The sequence below is a fragment of the Apostichopus japonicus genome, chromosome 7, assembly GCF_037975245.1.
Source record: "Apostichopus japonicus isolate 1M-3 chromosome 7, ASM3797524v1, whole genome shotgun sequence".
In the NCBI taxonomy this organism is placed as follows: domain Eukaryota; kingdom Metazoa; phylum Echinodermata; class Holothuroidea; order Aspidochirotida; family Stichopodidae; genus Apostichopus; species Apostichopus japonicus.
This window is the reverse complement of record NC_092567.1, coordinates 4735220-4748843: the sequence shown is the minus strand read 5'-3', so window position 1 is coordinate 4748843 and position 13624 is coordinate 4735220. Positions and strand designations below refer to the sequence as shown.

Sequence of the window (13624 nt, the reverse complement as noted above, 5' to 3'; positions counted from 1 at the left end):
TACGTGATAACTCAACAATGGGTGATCGCCCTTTGTTACTTAAAGATATTATTGTGTATGGTGTTCATCGATCTCATCGTAAATATCAGTTAACGTATTGGGTCAGAGGTCAAAATATTTCAATAACAATGATTCTGCACCCAAAGGTCACATTATATCCAAACTTTGTATGATCTTTTTGGTTATCATGTTTGTCAATGTTATTGTGACATAATTCTGAGTGGTGGGCCTCATTTCAGAAGATGGCATGATATATCATGCTAGTAGATGGCCCGTAGTAACTTGTAATCAATTGTTTTTGGTGTACATAGCATTGATGTTGTCACAGATTGAGGTCAATATGTAAATGTTGCAATATTACTCAAGTAATGGTTCTGATGCCACAGGCAATCATCAAAGGTATTACTGTACTACAGTATAAATGCCCTGAAATACTGCATTTATGCTCATAGTAATCAGTTCCACTAAATAAAATAGACTGTTAACCCTGGAGCACCTGCATGGTTGTCAAATGGGGTGGGTGCGGAATATGCCTCTTCCTCAAAAGGAAATACCATCACAAAAATGAACTAGTAGTAACCATGGGTGAGGGTTGCATGGGGATACCCTCTTTTAAGGGAAATTTCCTGATAGTTTCAGTGCCCCTTTGACTCATACCCCATAACTCGCCCATTGTCAGAACCTGGCTATGTTACTGTAATATACTACCAAAATAAGTTGCCCTTAATTTGGCCAGAACTAACATATCATTTCCATGGTACCTCTAGACTTTGATAATTTATTATACCAGGAATCTTCATAGGACTGGAAAAGAAGATATTAAATAATATTTCAAATCCTTTTGGTGTCGAGACAAGTATGACCTGTGTGTTGTAGAAGTTCCCCCTGAAGAAACCTGTTTCTTTTTTACTAGCATTGGTCTTAAAACTACACAACTGGAAGGTTACCTATACATATTTCCCAGATTGTGGTCAATATATATAAATTTTATATAATAACTTGTCTTTTCAGAAAGGTGTAAACTTAGCGCAATACTTGACTCAATTTAATGGACGTACACAGCCATTCGTTTTGATCTTGGGAGGCAACTACTGCCAGCCACAGCAGCTCTTCGTCATCATTGAGCGAAAGGCAATGGTGGTAGACACACTTATTGCAGCAATTGACCTCTGCTACAAGGCTTACCAGATTTTAGACCTCTGCTATCCACCTCAGGCTACAGTATGGGGGTATGAACTGCTTTAGACACTCTCATTTATGCTATTCAAGTACCGAATGAACCAGGGTCTATCAGGGCATTCAGGGCATACTATCATTTCAAATCAATTATGTAAGACCACTGTCAGCAACATGGCATTATTTTCGTCATTGTTAACAAGGAATCCGCTCTAGAAGCTCTTCGTCATCATTGAGGAGAAGGCACTGGAAGTGGGCCCGCTCTTTGTATCCATTGGCCTGTGTTATGTAAAGCTAAACAGATGTTAGACCTCTAGCTGCTATTTACTTCAGGTTACAAGGGTATGTAAAACTTTACCCAGTTTAACATATAAGTGATGATTTGAGTCTGTTCCTATATAGATATTTTCTGTTGTTTTCAAAGTTGTGTTGTGTTCTTTCTATTATACGTGATCACTGCGTATAGATAATTTTGCAGGGCTTTAGTTCTCCAGCATGTTTTATTGAACAACTGTGATAACAGATAAGTGATGATTTTACTTTCATTCCATATAGATATTTTTCTGGTGTTTTTAAACTTGTGTTGAGTTCTTTCTATTATATGTTAGATTTTTGTGAAATATCACAGCTTATAGGTGATTTTAAAGGACTTGAGGTCTCCACTATGGTTTATTCAACAACTGTGAAAGCATATAAGGGATGGTTAAGTTTCTTCAAAGTTCTGTTTTAGTACCTCAACTATATGATACATTGTAACATTTGTCGATGTAAATATGTTAGAATTTTGAGAAATATGACAGCTTAGTAAAGTTGAGTTTCATAGGGTTTTAAGCATCTAGCATGGTTATCCAACATATATAGTAATTATACACTTTACATTAATTCTAAATAATATTGCCCGAATGTTGGAAAACTTTCTGAATAACTCGTTGATGAGGTCAACATTAGGCACAAACAAATTAAAAAAATGTAGATTTTGTTGGCTATATAATTGCTATGTGAGATTGATATCCAGGAAATACCCCAGGAATAAAATATCACAAGGATTTAAAAGTCATGTGTATGTTTCACCTGTTTGATATGTAGCTTAACTCGTCTTTCACCTAAACTTGGGTTGATATTATGCAAGCCCATAGCAAGTGGTGTCAAAAAAAGCCCCCTCCCCCCCCCCCCCACACACACACACCAACCTGATTAGAAAAACAATTAAGAATAAGAAAAGTACATTATGCAATGGCTCCCCTACAAAAAATATTTTAGCCTACTATGAACAATATTATTAACCTATATATGTGGCTGCATTGCTGCTAATACTGTAATGGTATTCACTTCTATGATTTTCATGTTCTGTTTTATGCAAGAGAGAAAAATTCATTTTTCCTGATAAGCTGAAAGTTATTTACAGAAGTCTTAATAAATTTTATCAGTTCATTTTGATGTTACAAGTGTTTTATTTTCTTGCACTGAGATCATAGGCTTCCTTGCCATAGAGCCAATGTTTGTTCCCATGTTTGTTCATATATACTAAAGTCTTAAAATTATTGCAACCTTACTTAACACGCAAGCATATGCAAGTATGGAAGTTATATCAAATTGTTCAAAGGTATATGTTTTTGACACGATTTTGAAACATTTACAGTATATATAAAATTATATTATTTACACAAGTGTGTGTGTAAAAGTAACCCCAAAAGGTGTGCTTATATTACACAACTGTTTTGTAAAAAAAAAGGAACCCCGAAAGGTGTGCTAATATTACACAACTGTTTTGCAAAAAAACTACACAACTGTAGGGTAAAACCAGTGCCCTGCTTGACATGGGTAAAATGTACACAAAATGGGGTACAAAAGGGAACATGGTCATTGTTGTGCAAATTTTACACAATGCTCAGTTGGTAAAATAATTTACACATTGTGTGGTAAAATATTACCCCACAGTAAGGTAAAACTTTGCCAAAGCATTAATGTGTAAAGTTTACACATCTGTTGACCATGTTCCCTTTTTACACCATAGAGGTGGTCCATTTTACCCCATGTTGAGCAATTATTTTTAAGTGTGTATAGACTACTTTAACATCAATAACATAGTACAACCCATCAGTAATTGACTTGGACTGGCCCATGATTTTTCTTCAATAAAGGTAACTTACAGCCTATTAACCATTATTATAAAAATGACTTATAAAATAAATACTGGTGTAAACAGTTGAATAGCATTTGTTTGAAATCACTCAGATCATGGAAAACAGGAACTTTGTGCAGCTGCTGATTGAATATTAATACGGAATAATTATGCTAAATTTCAAACTTTTGCGGTAAACATCGAGAAATGTACCACTAAGCTAGATTCCATTGTTCAGGTATAGCTTCACAAGGACCGTGGTAGCTATAAGATCATGCCCTCAGTTGTTGTGGAATCATATAAATTCAAGGCGAACCACTAGAGTTGAGTGTCAAAAGGGACAAGGGGTAACAATGGTTAGTATACGTTGTTATGCGCGATTCCGCATTGACATATACGATCGAGGTTAAATGTACACGCCGATTGTTGAGTAATTGTCGTGTGCCTCGTCGACAAGAGGTAAGATTATTTTCGGGGTACAAATTAGAAACTAGAACTTAATCCAAGTTACAACTTAGCTAGGCAAGGACTTCACAGTAGGGTGAAATGTGAATATCTTCTAAATAGAAAACGTAATAAGTTTGATGTAGCGAATTTTCATTTGAACAGTCCCGTATTCAAAATGCGTGTCATAACCAATGAACGTTACTTAAAACAGGCGCATTCGTAAAAAATCGTTACAAACGCTTTCACGCCATCAGTGAATACATTTAGTAACTGGTGTTTCCCTGATATTGTATAAAGTATGACCTCTACCTCGGTTGGATACATATGAATAGATTTGTTATGTTACTGCGTTACCTGCAGAAATGACGCATATTTTAGTAAAGCTTTCAAATACAGGTAAACGATAGAAACTGTGATACAATTGCTCAAATCAGAACGTATGGCACATCAGTTGTACGACAGGTTTAACACGGCGATCACGGTAATACACGAAGTAGTGGATGTGTTCCTCCAAATATCTTTGTATATCGGATTGATGTCTGCACAATTTGGATATACTTACTGGTTTTGTATAATGGAATGTCGATACTGTCACATTGACCTTAGATTTAGAAAGACTTGATCTATTGCTATGGCGTTGTATGTTCATCAACACTTCCTCAACCAAACAGTTGGACATCACCACCCATTCCAGGACCATTCGATACTGGAACCAATTATCAAGGATTGAATATAACAATGAAGGATTTCCATATTATTGAAACTAAAAGTGATTGAGTCAACGATATTTACTCCAGAACAAAGGACATCCCATTAAACCCTGATTAGGTAAGTAAGTAAGGTTAATAGATTGTACTTATAAATGGAGGAATTAAGGGAGGGAGGTATAGTGCAGGACCTGCTGAAAAAGGGGGAATCCACCACTCCCCCCTTCCCCCTACACACACGTACACGCTAGACTGTATTAGGTGTCGATTTGTATTCAAGTTATTCCATTTTGGAGTGAGTTTGTGTATGTGTGATATCCCTTTGTTGTTGATTTGGAACTCACCTATGTGGTTCACTTTCTTCTTTGATTTTCGTTAACTACATGCACTAATTTGAGCATTTATTGCTCTACACGTAGTCCGTTTGCATTCCCGTCGCGAAATAGAGATATTTTATTTGGGCGATTGTGTCTAGGAACTTAGGTAAAAGAGTTTCACAGGTCCCTTCGAGAGTTAACTTTACCCCCCCCCCCCCCACTCATCCGCCATACATTATATATGTCACGTGCATTTTGCTTGGTAAGGCACGTATTAACAACTAACACACCCTGTACAACAAACCCTGTACTTGTACAAGTACCTTGGAATTTTATAAAGTTATTATATTGTACTAATCAATGAAGGAATTAAGGAAGGTACGGATAGTGCAAGACCTGATAGCCAAGCAAAAGACTTGTACCCCAGTCCCCCCCCCCATCCAAAAAAAAAAACATGTCATGGATTATGGCATGTTCAAGAAAATCTACTTTTCATCGAAGCGTATATTAAAACAGCAAGAACAACTATAAAGTGCTTAATCTCCGTAACGGTTGCCATTATACAATTATTCCATCTGACGTCACTGTGTCTATACTTCTCTATTACAAGTATTGTCTCTTTGTGGCCACAAATTCGCATCAGTGGTTTCAATTGTTCAAGTTTATAAAGTATTTTCTGCATACGAAACTTACCCGACTACTAAGTTTATAAAAGTACCCTGTCTTCGCTATGTCAGATATTGTAGACTGCTATATGTAAATGTCTTTAATGTGAATACAGGTATTGTAACATTAGTTTCTGCAAGCTTTAAATCCAAACCTACATGGCGAGGTCTTCTCAATTACTGGTCATGTTCCCTACACTGAACTACGTTAATCCACACTGAAGACCATGGCTTACAATATATAGGTGTACACTTTCAGGGAGGACTGTTTCCACTGATATGCTATCACTCTTGTCATAGACTAGTCATTAATCGAATTTTACGAAGATTATTTTTGTATCAGGAACGTAAATTCATGGTGTGGTTAGGATCAAAAACGAAAGAAAACCGCTGCGAGAAAACACGAAATACCTGATAGTACTGTAGTCTGTGGTCAATGGATCCCCACCACGGTTCATGGGGTACAAACAAAAGTCATTGCATTCGTCGTTCCTGAGTTTTTTTTTTTATTGAACTAGAAATCTAAGGAAGCAAGCAGTTGGGGAGGGACTAAAAGAACGAATTCTTTTGAAATTGAAATTGAATGTCTGTCACGCAAATTATGTTTACTTATAGATTCTTTGCACAGTCGAACCAAACGTTAAAAAATATCATTTTGTGTTGGCTATCAGGAGAATGATCGAGGTCTACTTTTCTAAATCTTAAAGCAGCTTTTTGCGTCCTTTCTATGATTTTCTCAACCGCATTGACCCCACGGTGCCATAACGACATGCACACCTGGCTTATCTATTCAAATCTAACCTCAAATGGTGGTATAAAGTCGAACGATTTACAAATTTGAACGTTGTTTCTCTCGATGATGTTTTCCGTTAGGTTCGCAATAAGCCCCGCCTATAACATATTTAAATTATTTGAACGTCATGGAATAATGAGGTAAATAATTTCACTTTGCCGGCGTCGTAAGCAATCCAGTACACCAATATGTACAACACCATGCTTTATTTGTGTACTCTGAGTATGGCTGTGATAACGACTCAGCTTTTTCGGATTGCTGTGAATAAATCTATTTTAAGCAACTGCTTATAAATAAACTTGTCAGTTATTCACCCGTTGTTTGGATTCAAACTAGTGGATTTGGGGAACAGCGATTGCTTTTTAAATGAGGAATTTGTCGGAAGACTCTTAACTTACATCTGCAGAAGTCCTTAATTACTAGACAATTGGTGCTCTAGGTAGGGAAGAACTTGGCTAATATTTTAGTTTGCTGTTTTGTGATGAATGCATGTAAAAACCCCGACGGGCATGTCAAAAGGGTGGCAAAACGGCGACAAAACGCAAAACGCTGCTTTGAGAAGTTAAAACAACTTGCAAGCAAAATACCGATAACAGTAGTATCCCACCCGCTGAAGAAGGCTAAATGGGGTGGGGGCTGGGAATGAGAGAAACATCTTTTCTGTTGCTGACATAAAAATGTTTGAGTTTAGTCATAAAAACGAAAAGTACTGAATGTGTAATAACCTATAACGTCACAACATTATGCACCTTAAATTGTCTTTGTTTTCTGTTATAATTGAAAGCGGCTTACTTAACCTTTAGTAGGGCCCTATCATTTAGTAATGTGCAAAAGTCGTACCTATCGACCAACTATTTTTACGTTCCATACGCATATGTTGCCATATTAGTACCATACTGTGCATGTGATAAATAACTGAATTATGAGACAGACACAGGCTGTTATGCGTATTATAGTAAAATAATGACTCAGATCGTGTCTCGAAAAGTTGGGGGGTCGTGGACAACTCTGACATCCACATGCAGGGGGTTCGTGGGGGAATAAAGTTAGTTAAACCCTGGGTAAATGTTTAAGCAGGGGTGTCCCTGGTATGTGTGATAGTCTGTGTATCTAGGGGTATCAATGTATTGCTGGCTGGAAGAGAGTTGGTTCTTGCTGCCGGGTTTATGTTAACAGTCTGGTGGACGTGTTCGTCTCTGAACTTAGTATACGGGGAAGTAACAAGAGGCGGATATACCATGTGGAAGGGGTCAGCTCATATATGTAGCAGGGTAGAAGGCGGTGCGGCTTGTTATTGGGTTCGGGTGCTTGCCAATGTTATTGGATATGTCGTAATTGGTCAGTTTCTCGTGAAGGCTTCTACACAGTTACGGGGTCATTTATATTGCTATAAGAGTACCGTTTTTATACATTAATTTGGTATATATTCTGAACAAGTTGCCAGGCAGAATCCTTGCCGGATTTTATTGCGTTTGTCAGAGGCAATGCTTTTAGAGGTTATTTTTGGGCTTCTGCAGAAGACATATGGATCGGATTGATGCACTCTGCAGCTGCGCTGCGTAAACTGCTTGTAAGGTTGCAAGGCCGTTGCAGCGTAGGGTTCACGGGCTGACGCGGTCCATCGTTAGCTGCGCTGCGTTGCCTTTGACGAATTCATCATTTGCTGCGCTGCGTTGTCTTTAACGCGATGCGTATAGTTTAGCTCGCTTCTAGGCAACTTGCGCATTACAGAATAGTTGTGCCGTGATAGGGTTAGTTAATGTACGTTATCCGTGTGTCGTGTTTTAGTTGTAAGGTATTCCTACTTATATATAGTCATTTCTTTGTCAAACTGCGAGAGATGTACTACAGGATTATTGTATATAGACAAGTATATTAAGTCAACATATTGTATTTTTTCCTCATCACTACCTCAATGATATTGTAGCATGACTTATGATGGGGAATAACATCCCATGTAGAGAACTTTGGTAGTGGAATGTTTCTTTTGTGTTCACTGTGGTAACCTCTATATTAAGCTGTCTGTATTATGTGCGTGTATTTGTCTCTTCACAGCATTTGTAGTTTAAAGCTTCTATAAAAACTATACCTAACTACATATCCTCAAGTTCTATTTCGATGTAGCCGACCTCATAACAACTAGTGCATTTAAAATTATTGTTTAAGAGTCGAGGATTAATTCGCATTAAGTAGAAGCTCATTATGCAGGTTAAACATAAGTACATCATGTACATGCGACAAAAAAAAAAGGTTGAATGGCACATTGCTACGATCCGCATGTAAAATATAGTTTTACTTTCTGAGAAGAATATGTGACGTTCATGTGAGCATGCGTACATGCTATAAATATGGTGATACGACCTTAATTTAATCGATGTTGTTGACCATATAGCCATATTAGCCGTTCACTATATTGATATAGCAGGGAACATTTACATGTGGTTCAGGCGACGAATATATTGTATTCAAGAGACAAAACTAGTTTAACTTAACATTCCAGCGGTATGTTAAAGTTATAACTTACATACTTATGTAAGGTACTAATTGAGATGGCAATAATTTAATAAAAAAATCTTATGTCTCTTTTTTCAAAACAATGTTTACAACCTTCTGTAATTTAAAAAGAAGTATGGCTGCTAAAAAGGATCATAAGGGCAAGGGCGAGAGGAGATGGAAGAAAAGGAATTAACACCGTTATCTCGCGTATGTCTAATGCACGAGAAAAACAAATATCTCAAATAGAAGGCTACATGAGCTTCTGTAGCGTTGCTGCTCTTGTTTTAACAGTATAGCAATCCGTACACAATCCTACATACATATGTGTGTAGTCATGCATACAACCAATGTATGGTTCATTAATCTTTACAGTGGTGTGTAATTCGCTATTTCGGCTACTCTACATTTTAATCTTGATGCTAGACTCATTAGAATCACACCCTCCATTTCCTCATAGAATAAATGTAATTATAATACATACACAGCAATAGCAAAATATTCTTTTCCAAAGGAAAGTAAATACCGAAACTGAAGCATTCATTCCTTATTCACGTTGTATATATTTATCAGTACTTTCCAAATCTCATGTTCCTTGTCTTCCATTAAATATATCTGGTCGTCCAAATAAACTACCTTGGCGAAGCGTCTTGCAAATGCGATACCACAGTAACTGTCATTTTAAAACGCAAAATGAAATAACGCGGTGGCTATAGCACCAAATTTGTTAAATTATCTTTGAACTTCAATCACCTCCACCGCCAAACCCCACACCATTCTACCTTTAGATTTAACTCCCGCGATTTCAACGAGTCTCCCGTGCGAAATAGTAGAACAAATTGATTGTATACTTCAATTGATGGAACCTCATCTGACATATTTACCCCTGTTTAACCCAAACCACCCTCCTCCTACCCTGTTCTCCCGGTAACTCTCAGTAAATGTTCACACCAAAGTACATTTTTCAAAACGAAAATCAGTTTGCTACCATTTGATCGTTTTTTTATAATTGGTGAAGCAAGACATGAAAACCTCTTTATCAATTCTCAGCACTTTCAAACTTTACACATTCCTTACATATCATTGTCACTTTATATTCCGATCGACTCGATTTAACCTGATAATATCCGGGATAGTCGTGGTAATAGAGCTTTACGTGTACTTAGGTGTGTTTTACTGACAAGTCGCAGCTTTTCTACCGCAAGATATGGTACGGAATGCTTAAATTACTAGAAACTATTTCAATGCCATTTATGTTGGTTGCGTCAATACTAAGGCCAGGGTGACAAACTTTCAACGGCTGAACGGACACGATCACGAACAAGATATCAACATAAAAGTAACTCTTTATACTATTTACAGCTTCAATATTGTTAGCTACCATTACAACTAAGTTTGGTTTTCACCAACGTAGGTTGACGCCACTTTCTATATTACATAAATTCAATTTTTCTATCGGTTTTTATCGGTTTATGCGAGAAGTGTTGATCACCCCAGTCTTATTGAAATTATCTGGCAGAAATATCTAAATGGTAAGTGAAGCAATTGCTGCTATAGTAGAAAATGTATTTAGTAAACGAACCACAAATGTGGAAGCGTTATCTTTTCTGCTATGTAGTTCTGTCATGATGTGTCTTATGTTGTGGTTTTTGCCCACATCTACTAGATCCTGCTATTAAATTCTTTCAATTAGCAGCCTACTTTCTCCATAAATGTATTCAGTTATCTTTCCAGCAACGCAAAATGCGTTGGCTTTCCCCAAAAATTCATGTGGGAAAGGAAGTCCTATAAAGAAAAGCAAATGTAGTTGCCAATACAGAATATTCACAAAACAGGAAATTTATAATATTTTCTAATAATTATGAATATTAGCAGAAAAAGATTTTTATGGAACTAGCACTGCACTGCGTATGTTAACATTGCCCAAAAATAAAAATAAATGAAAAAAATAGCTTCTGATCTTTAGTCTAAGAACATGTATGTGATGACGACCGTTCAATTAAAATGTAATCTTTATATGTTGATACATTAGCTATTTTGGCCATAGCTTTTTACGATACAGATACAGATAGATAAATAAAATAGATAGGTATATAGGTAGGTAGATGGATAGATGGATGGATAGGATGGATGGATGGATGGATATGATGGATATGATGACTGGATAGGATGGATGGATAGTATGGATGGATAGGATGCATGTATAGAATTGGATGGATAGTATGTATAGGATGGATGGATAGGATTAATGGATATAATCGGGTGTATTGGATGGATTGATGGGATAGATGGATAGGATGGATAGGATAGATGGATAGGATGGATGGATAGGATGGATAGGATAGGATAGGATAGATGATATTTATTCATAGGATGGATAGAAAGGATGGATAGTATGGATTGATAGGATGGATGTATTGGATAGATGGACGGATATAAAGCATTCATAGGATAGATAGGTTGGATAGGATTGAAGGATAGGATGGATAGGAAAATGGATAGGATGGATGGATGGAATTGGATGTATAGGATGTATATGATGGATAGATGGATAGGATGGATGTATATCATGGATGGATAGGTTGGATGTATATGTTGGATGGATAGGATGGATGGATAGGATGGATGAATAGGCTAGATGGATATATTTGGATAGATAGGAAGTATATGATGGGTGGATGGATGGATATGATGGATAGATAGGATGTATATGATCAAGGGATACAATGGATTGATTGGATGGATGGATAGGAATAATGGATATAATTGGATGGATATGATGTATATGATGGATTGATAGGATGGATGGATAGAATTGGATGGATAGGATGAATAGGACGGATAAATAGGATGGATGGATATGATGGATGGAAAGATAGATGGATTGGATTGATGGAGGGGATGGAATGGATAGGATGGATGGATAGGATGGATGGATAGGATGGATGGATATTATTGGATGGATAGATGGATTGGATGGATGGATAGGATGTATAGGATGGATAAGATGGATGGATATATTGTATATAATAGATGTATGGATATGTTGTATATAATAGATGGATACGATAGAAAGGATTGATGGATAGGATGGATGGATGTATAGGAATGATCGGATGAATTGATACGATGGATTGATAGGATGAATTTACATAATGGTGGGATAGGATGGATGGATGAATATGATGGATGGATAGGATGGATAGGATATGATTGATGTATAGGTTAGATGTAAACAGATGTATATAAAGGATGTATAGGATGGATGGATGTGGATCGATTGGATGGATGGATATATTCGATGGATTGATAGGATGGATATATAGGATGGATATGATGGATGGATAGGATGGATCCAGAGGATGGATGGATGTGATGTATAGTATAGATGGATAGATTCGATAGATTTTTATGGACGGATAAATAGGATGGATGTATAGGATGGATGGATAAGATGGATGGATATGATGGATGGATAGGATGGATAGGATGGATGGATAGGAAGGATGGATAGGATTTATAGGATGCATGGAAATGATGAATGGATATGATGGATGGATAGGATTGATGGATAGGATGGATTAATATGATAGATAGGATGGATGGAAAGGATGGATGTATCGGATATATAGGATGTATAGGGTGGATGGATAGGATTGATGGTTAGGATGGATGTTTATGAAAGATAGGATGGATGGATATGATGGATGTATAGGATAGATGGATACGATGCATTCATAGGATGGACAAATAGAATGGAAAGGATGGATGGATAGGATGGATGGATTGGATGGATGGATATGATTTATAGGATGCATGGATACGATGGAATCATAGAATAGATAGATAGGATCGATATGATCGATGGATATAATGGATGGATAGGATGGATGAAAAGGATGGATGGATAGGGTGGATGGATAGGATGGATATGATAGATAGAATGGATGGATGGATAGGATGGATGTATAGGATGTATAGGATGGATGGATAGGTTGGATGGAAGGATGGATGGATATTCTAGATGTGATTGGTGGATAGGATGTATAGGATGGATGGATATGATGGATTGATAGATATGATGAATCGATAAGATGGATGGAGATGTATAGGATAGATGGATACGATGCCTTCATAGGATGGATACATAAGATGGATAAGATGGATGGAGACGATGGAATGATAGGATGGATATGATGCATCGATACGATGGAATGATAGGATGGATGGATAGGATGGATGGATGGATAGATATGATGGATTGATAAGCTTGATGGATATGATGTATAGGACAGATGTATAAAATTCATTCATAGGATGGATAAATAGGATGGATAGGATGGATGGATACGATGGAATGATAAGATGGATAGATAGGATGGATATGATGCATCGATGCGATTGAATGATAGGAGTGATGGATATGATGGATGGATATGATGAGTGGATATGATGAATGGATAAGGTGGATGGATAGGATGGATTGATATGATAGATAAGATGGATTGATAGGATTAATGTATAGGATATATTGGATGTATAGGATAGATGGATAGGATGGATGGATAGGATGTATAGGATGCATTGGATATGATGAAATGATAGGATGGATAGATAGGATGAATATAATGCATGGATATGATGGATGGATGGAATGGGTGGATAGGATGGATGTACATGATAGATAAGATGGATGGATAGGATGGATGTAAAGAATGTGTAGGAAGGATGGATAGGATGGATGGATATGTTAAATAGGATGGATGGATATGAAGGATGTATAGGATGTAAATAATAGATGGATAGGATGGATGGATAGATATGATGGATTGATAGGATAGATGGATAGGATGTATACGATATATAGATACGATGCATTCATAGGATGGATAGATAGGATGGAT

The 13624-nt window shown here is 37.0% G+C and overlaps 1 protein-coding gene across 1 annotated transcript in view; it reads left to right on the top strand.

Moving 5' to 3' along the window:
* The first annotated feature begins 9918 nt into the window (after positions 1–9918).
* LOC139969965 (uncharacterized) overlaps positions 9919–13624 on the top strand; it is a 39354-nt gene continuing 35648 nt past the window's right edge. Inside the window, exon 1 of the mRNA XM_071975432.1 lies at positions 9919–10252. The gene's annotated coding sequence lies outside the window, so the exon portion shown is untranslated. The remainder of the gene's footprint in view (positions 10253–13624) is intronic.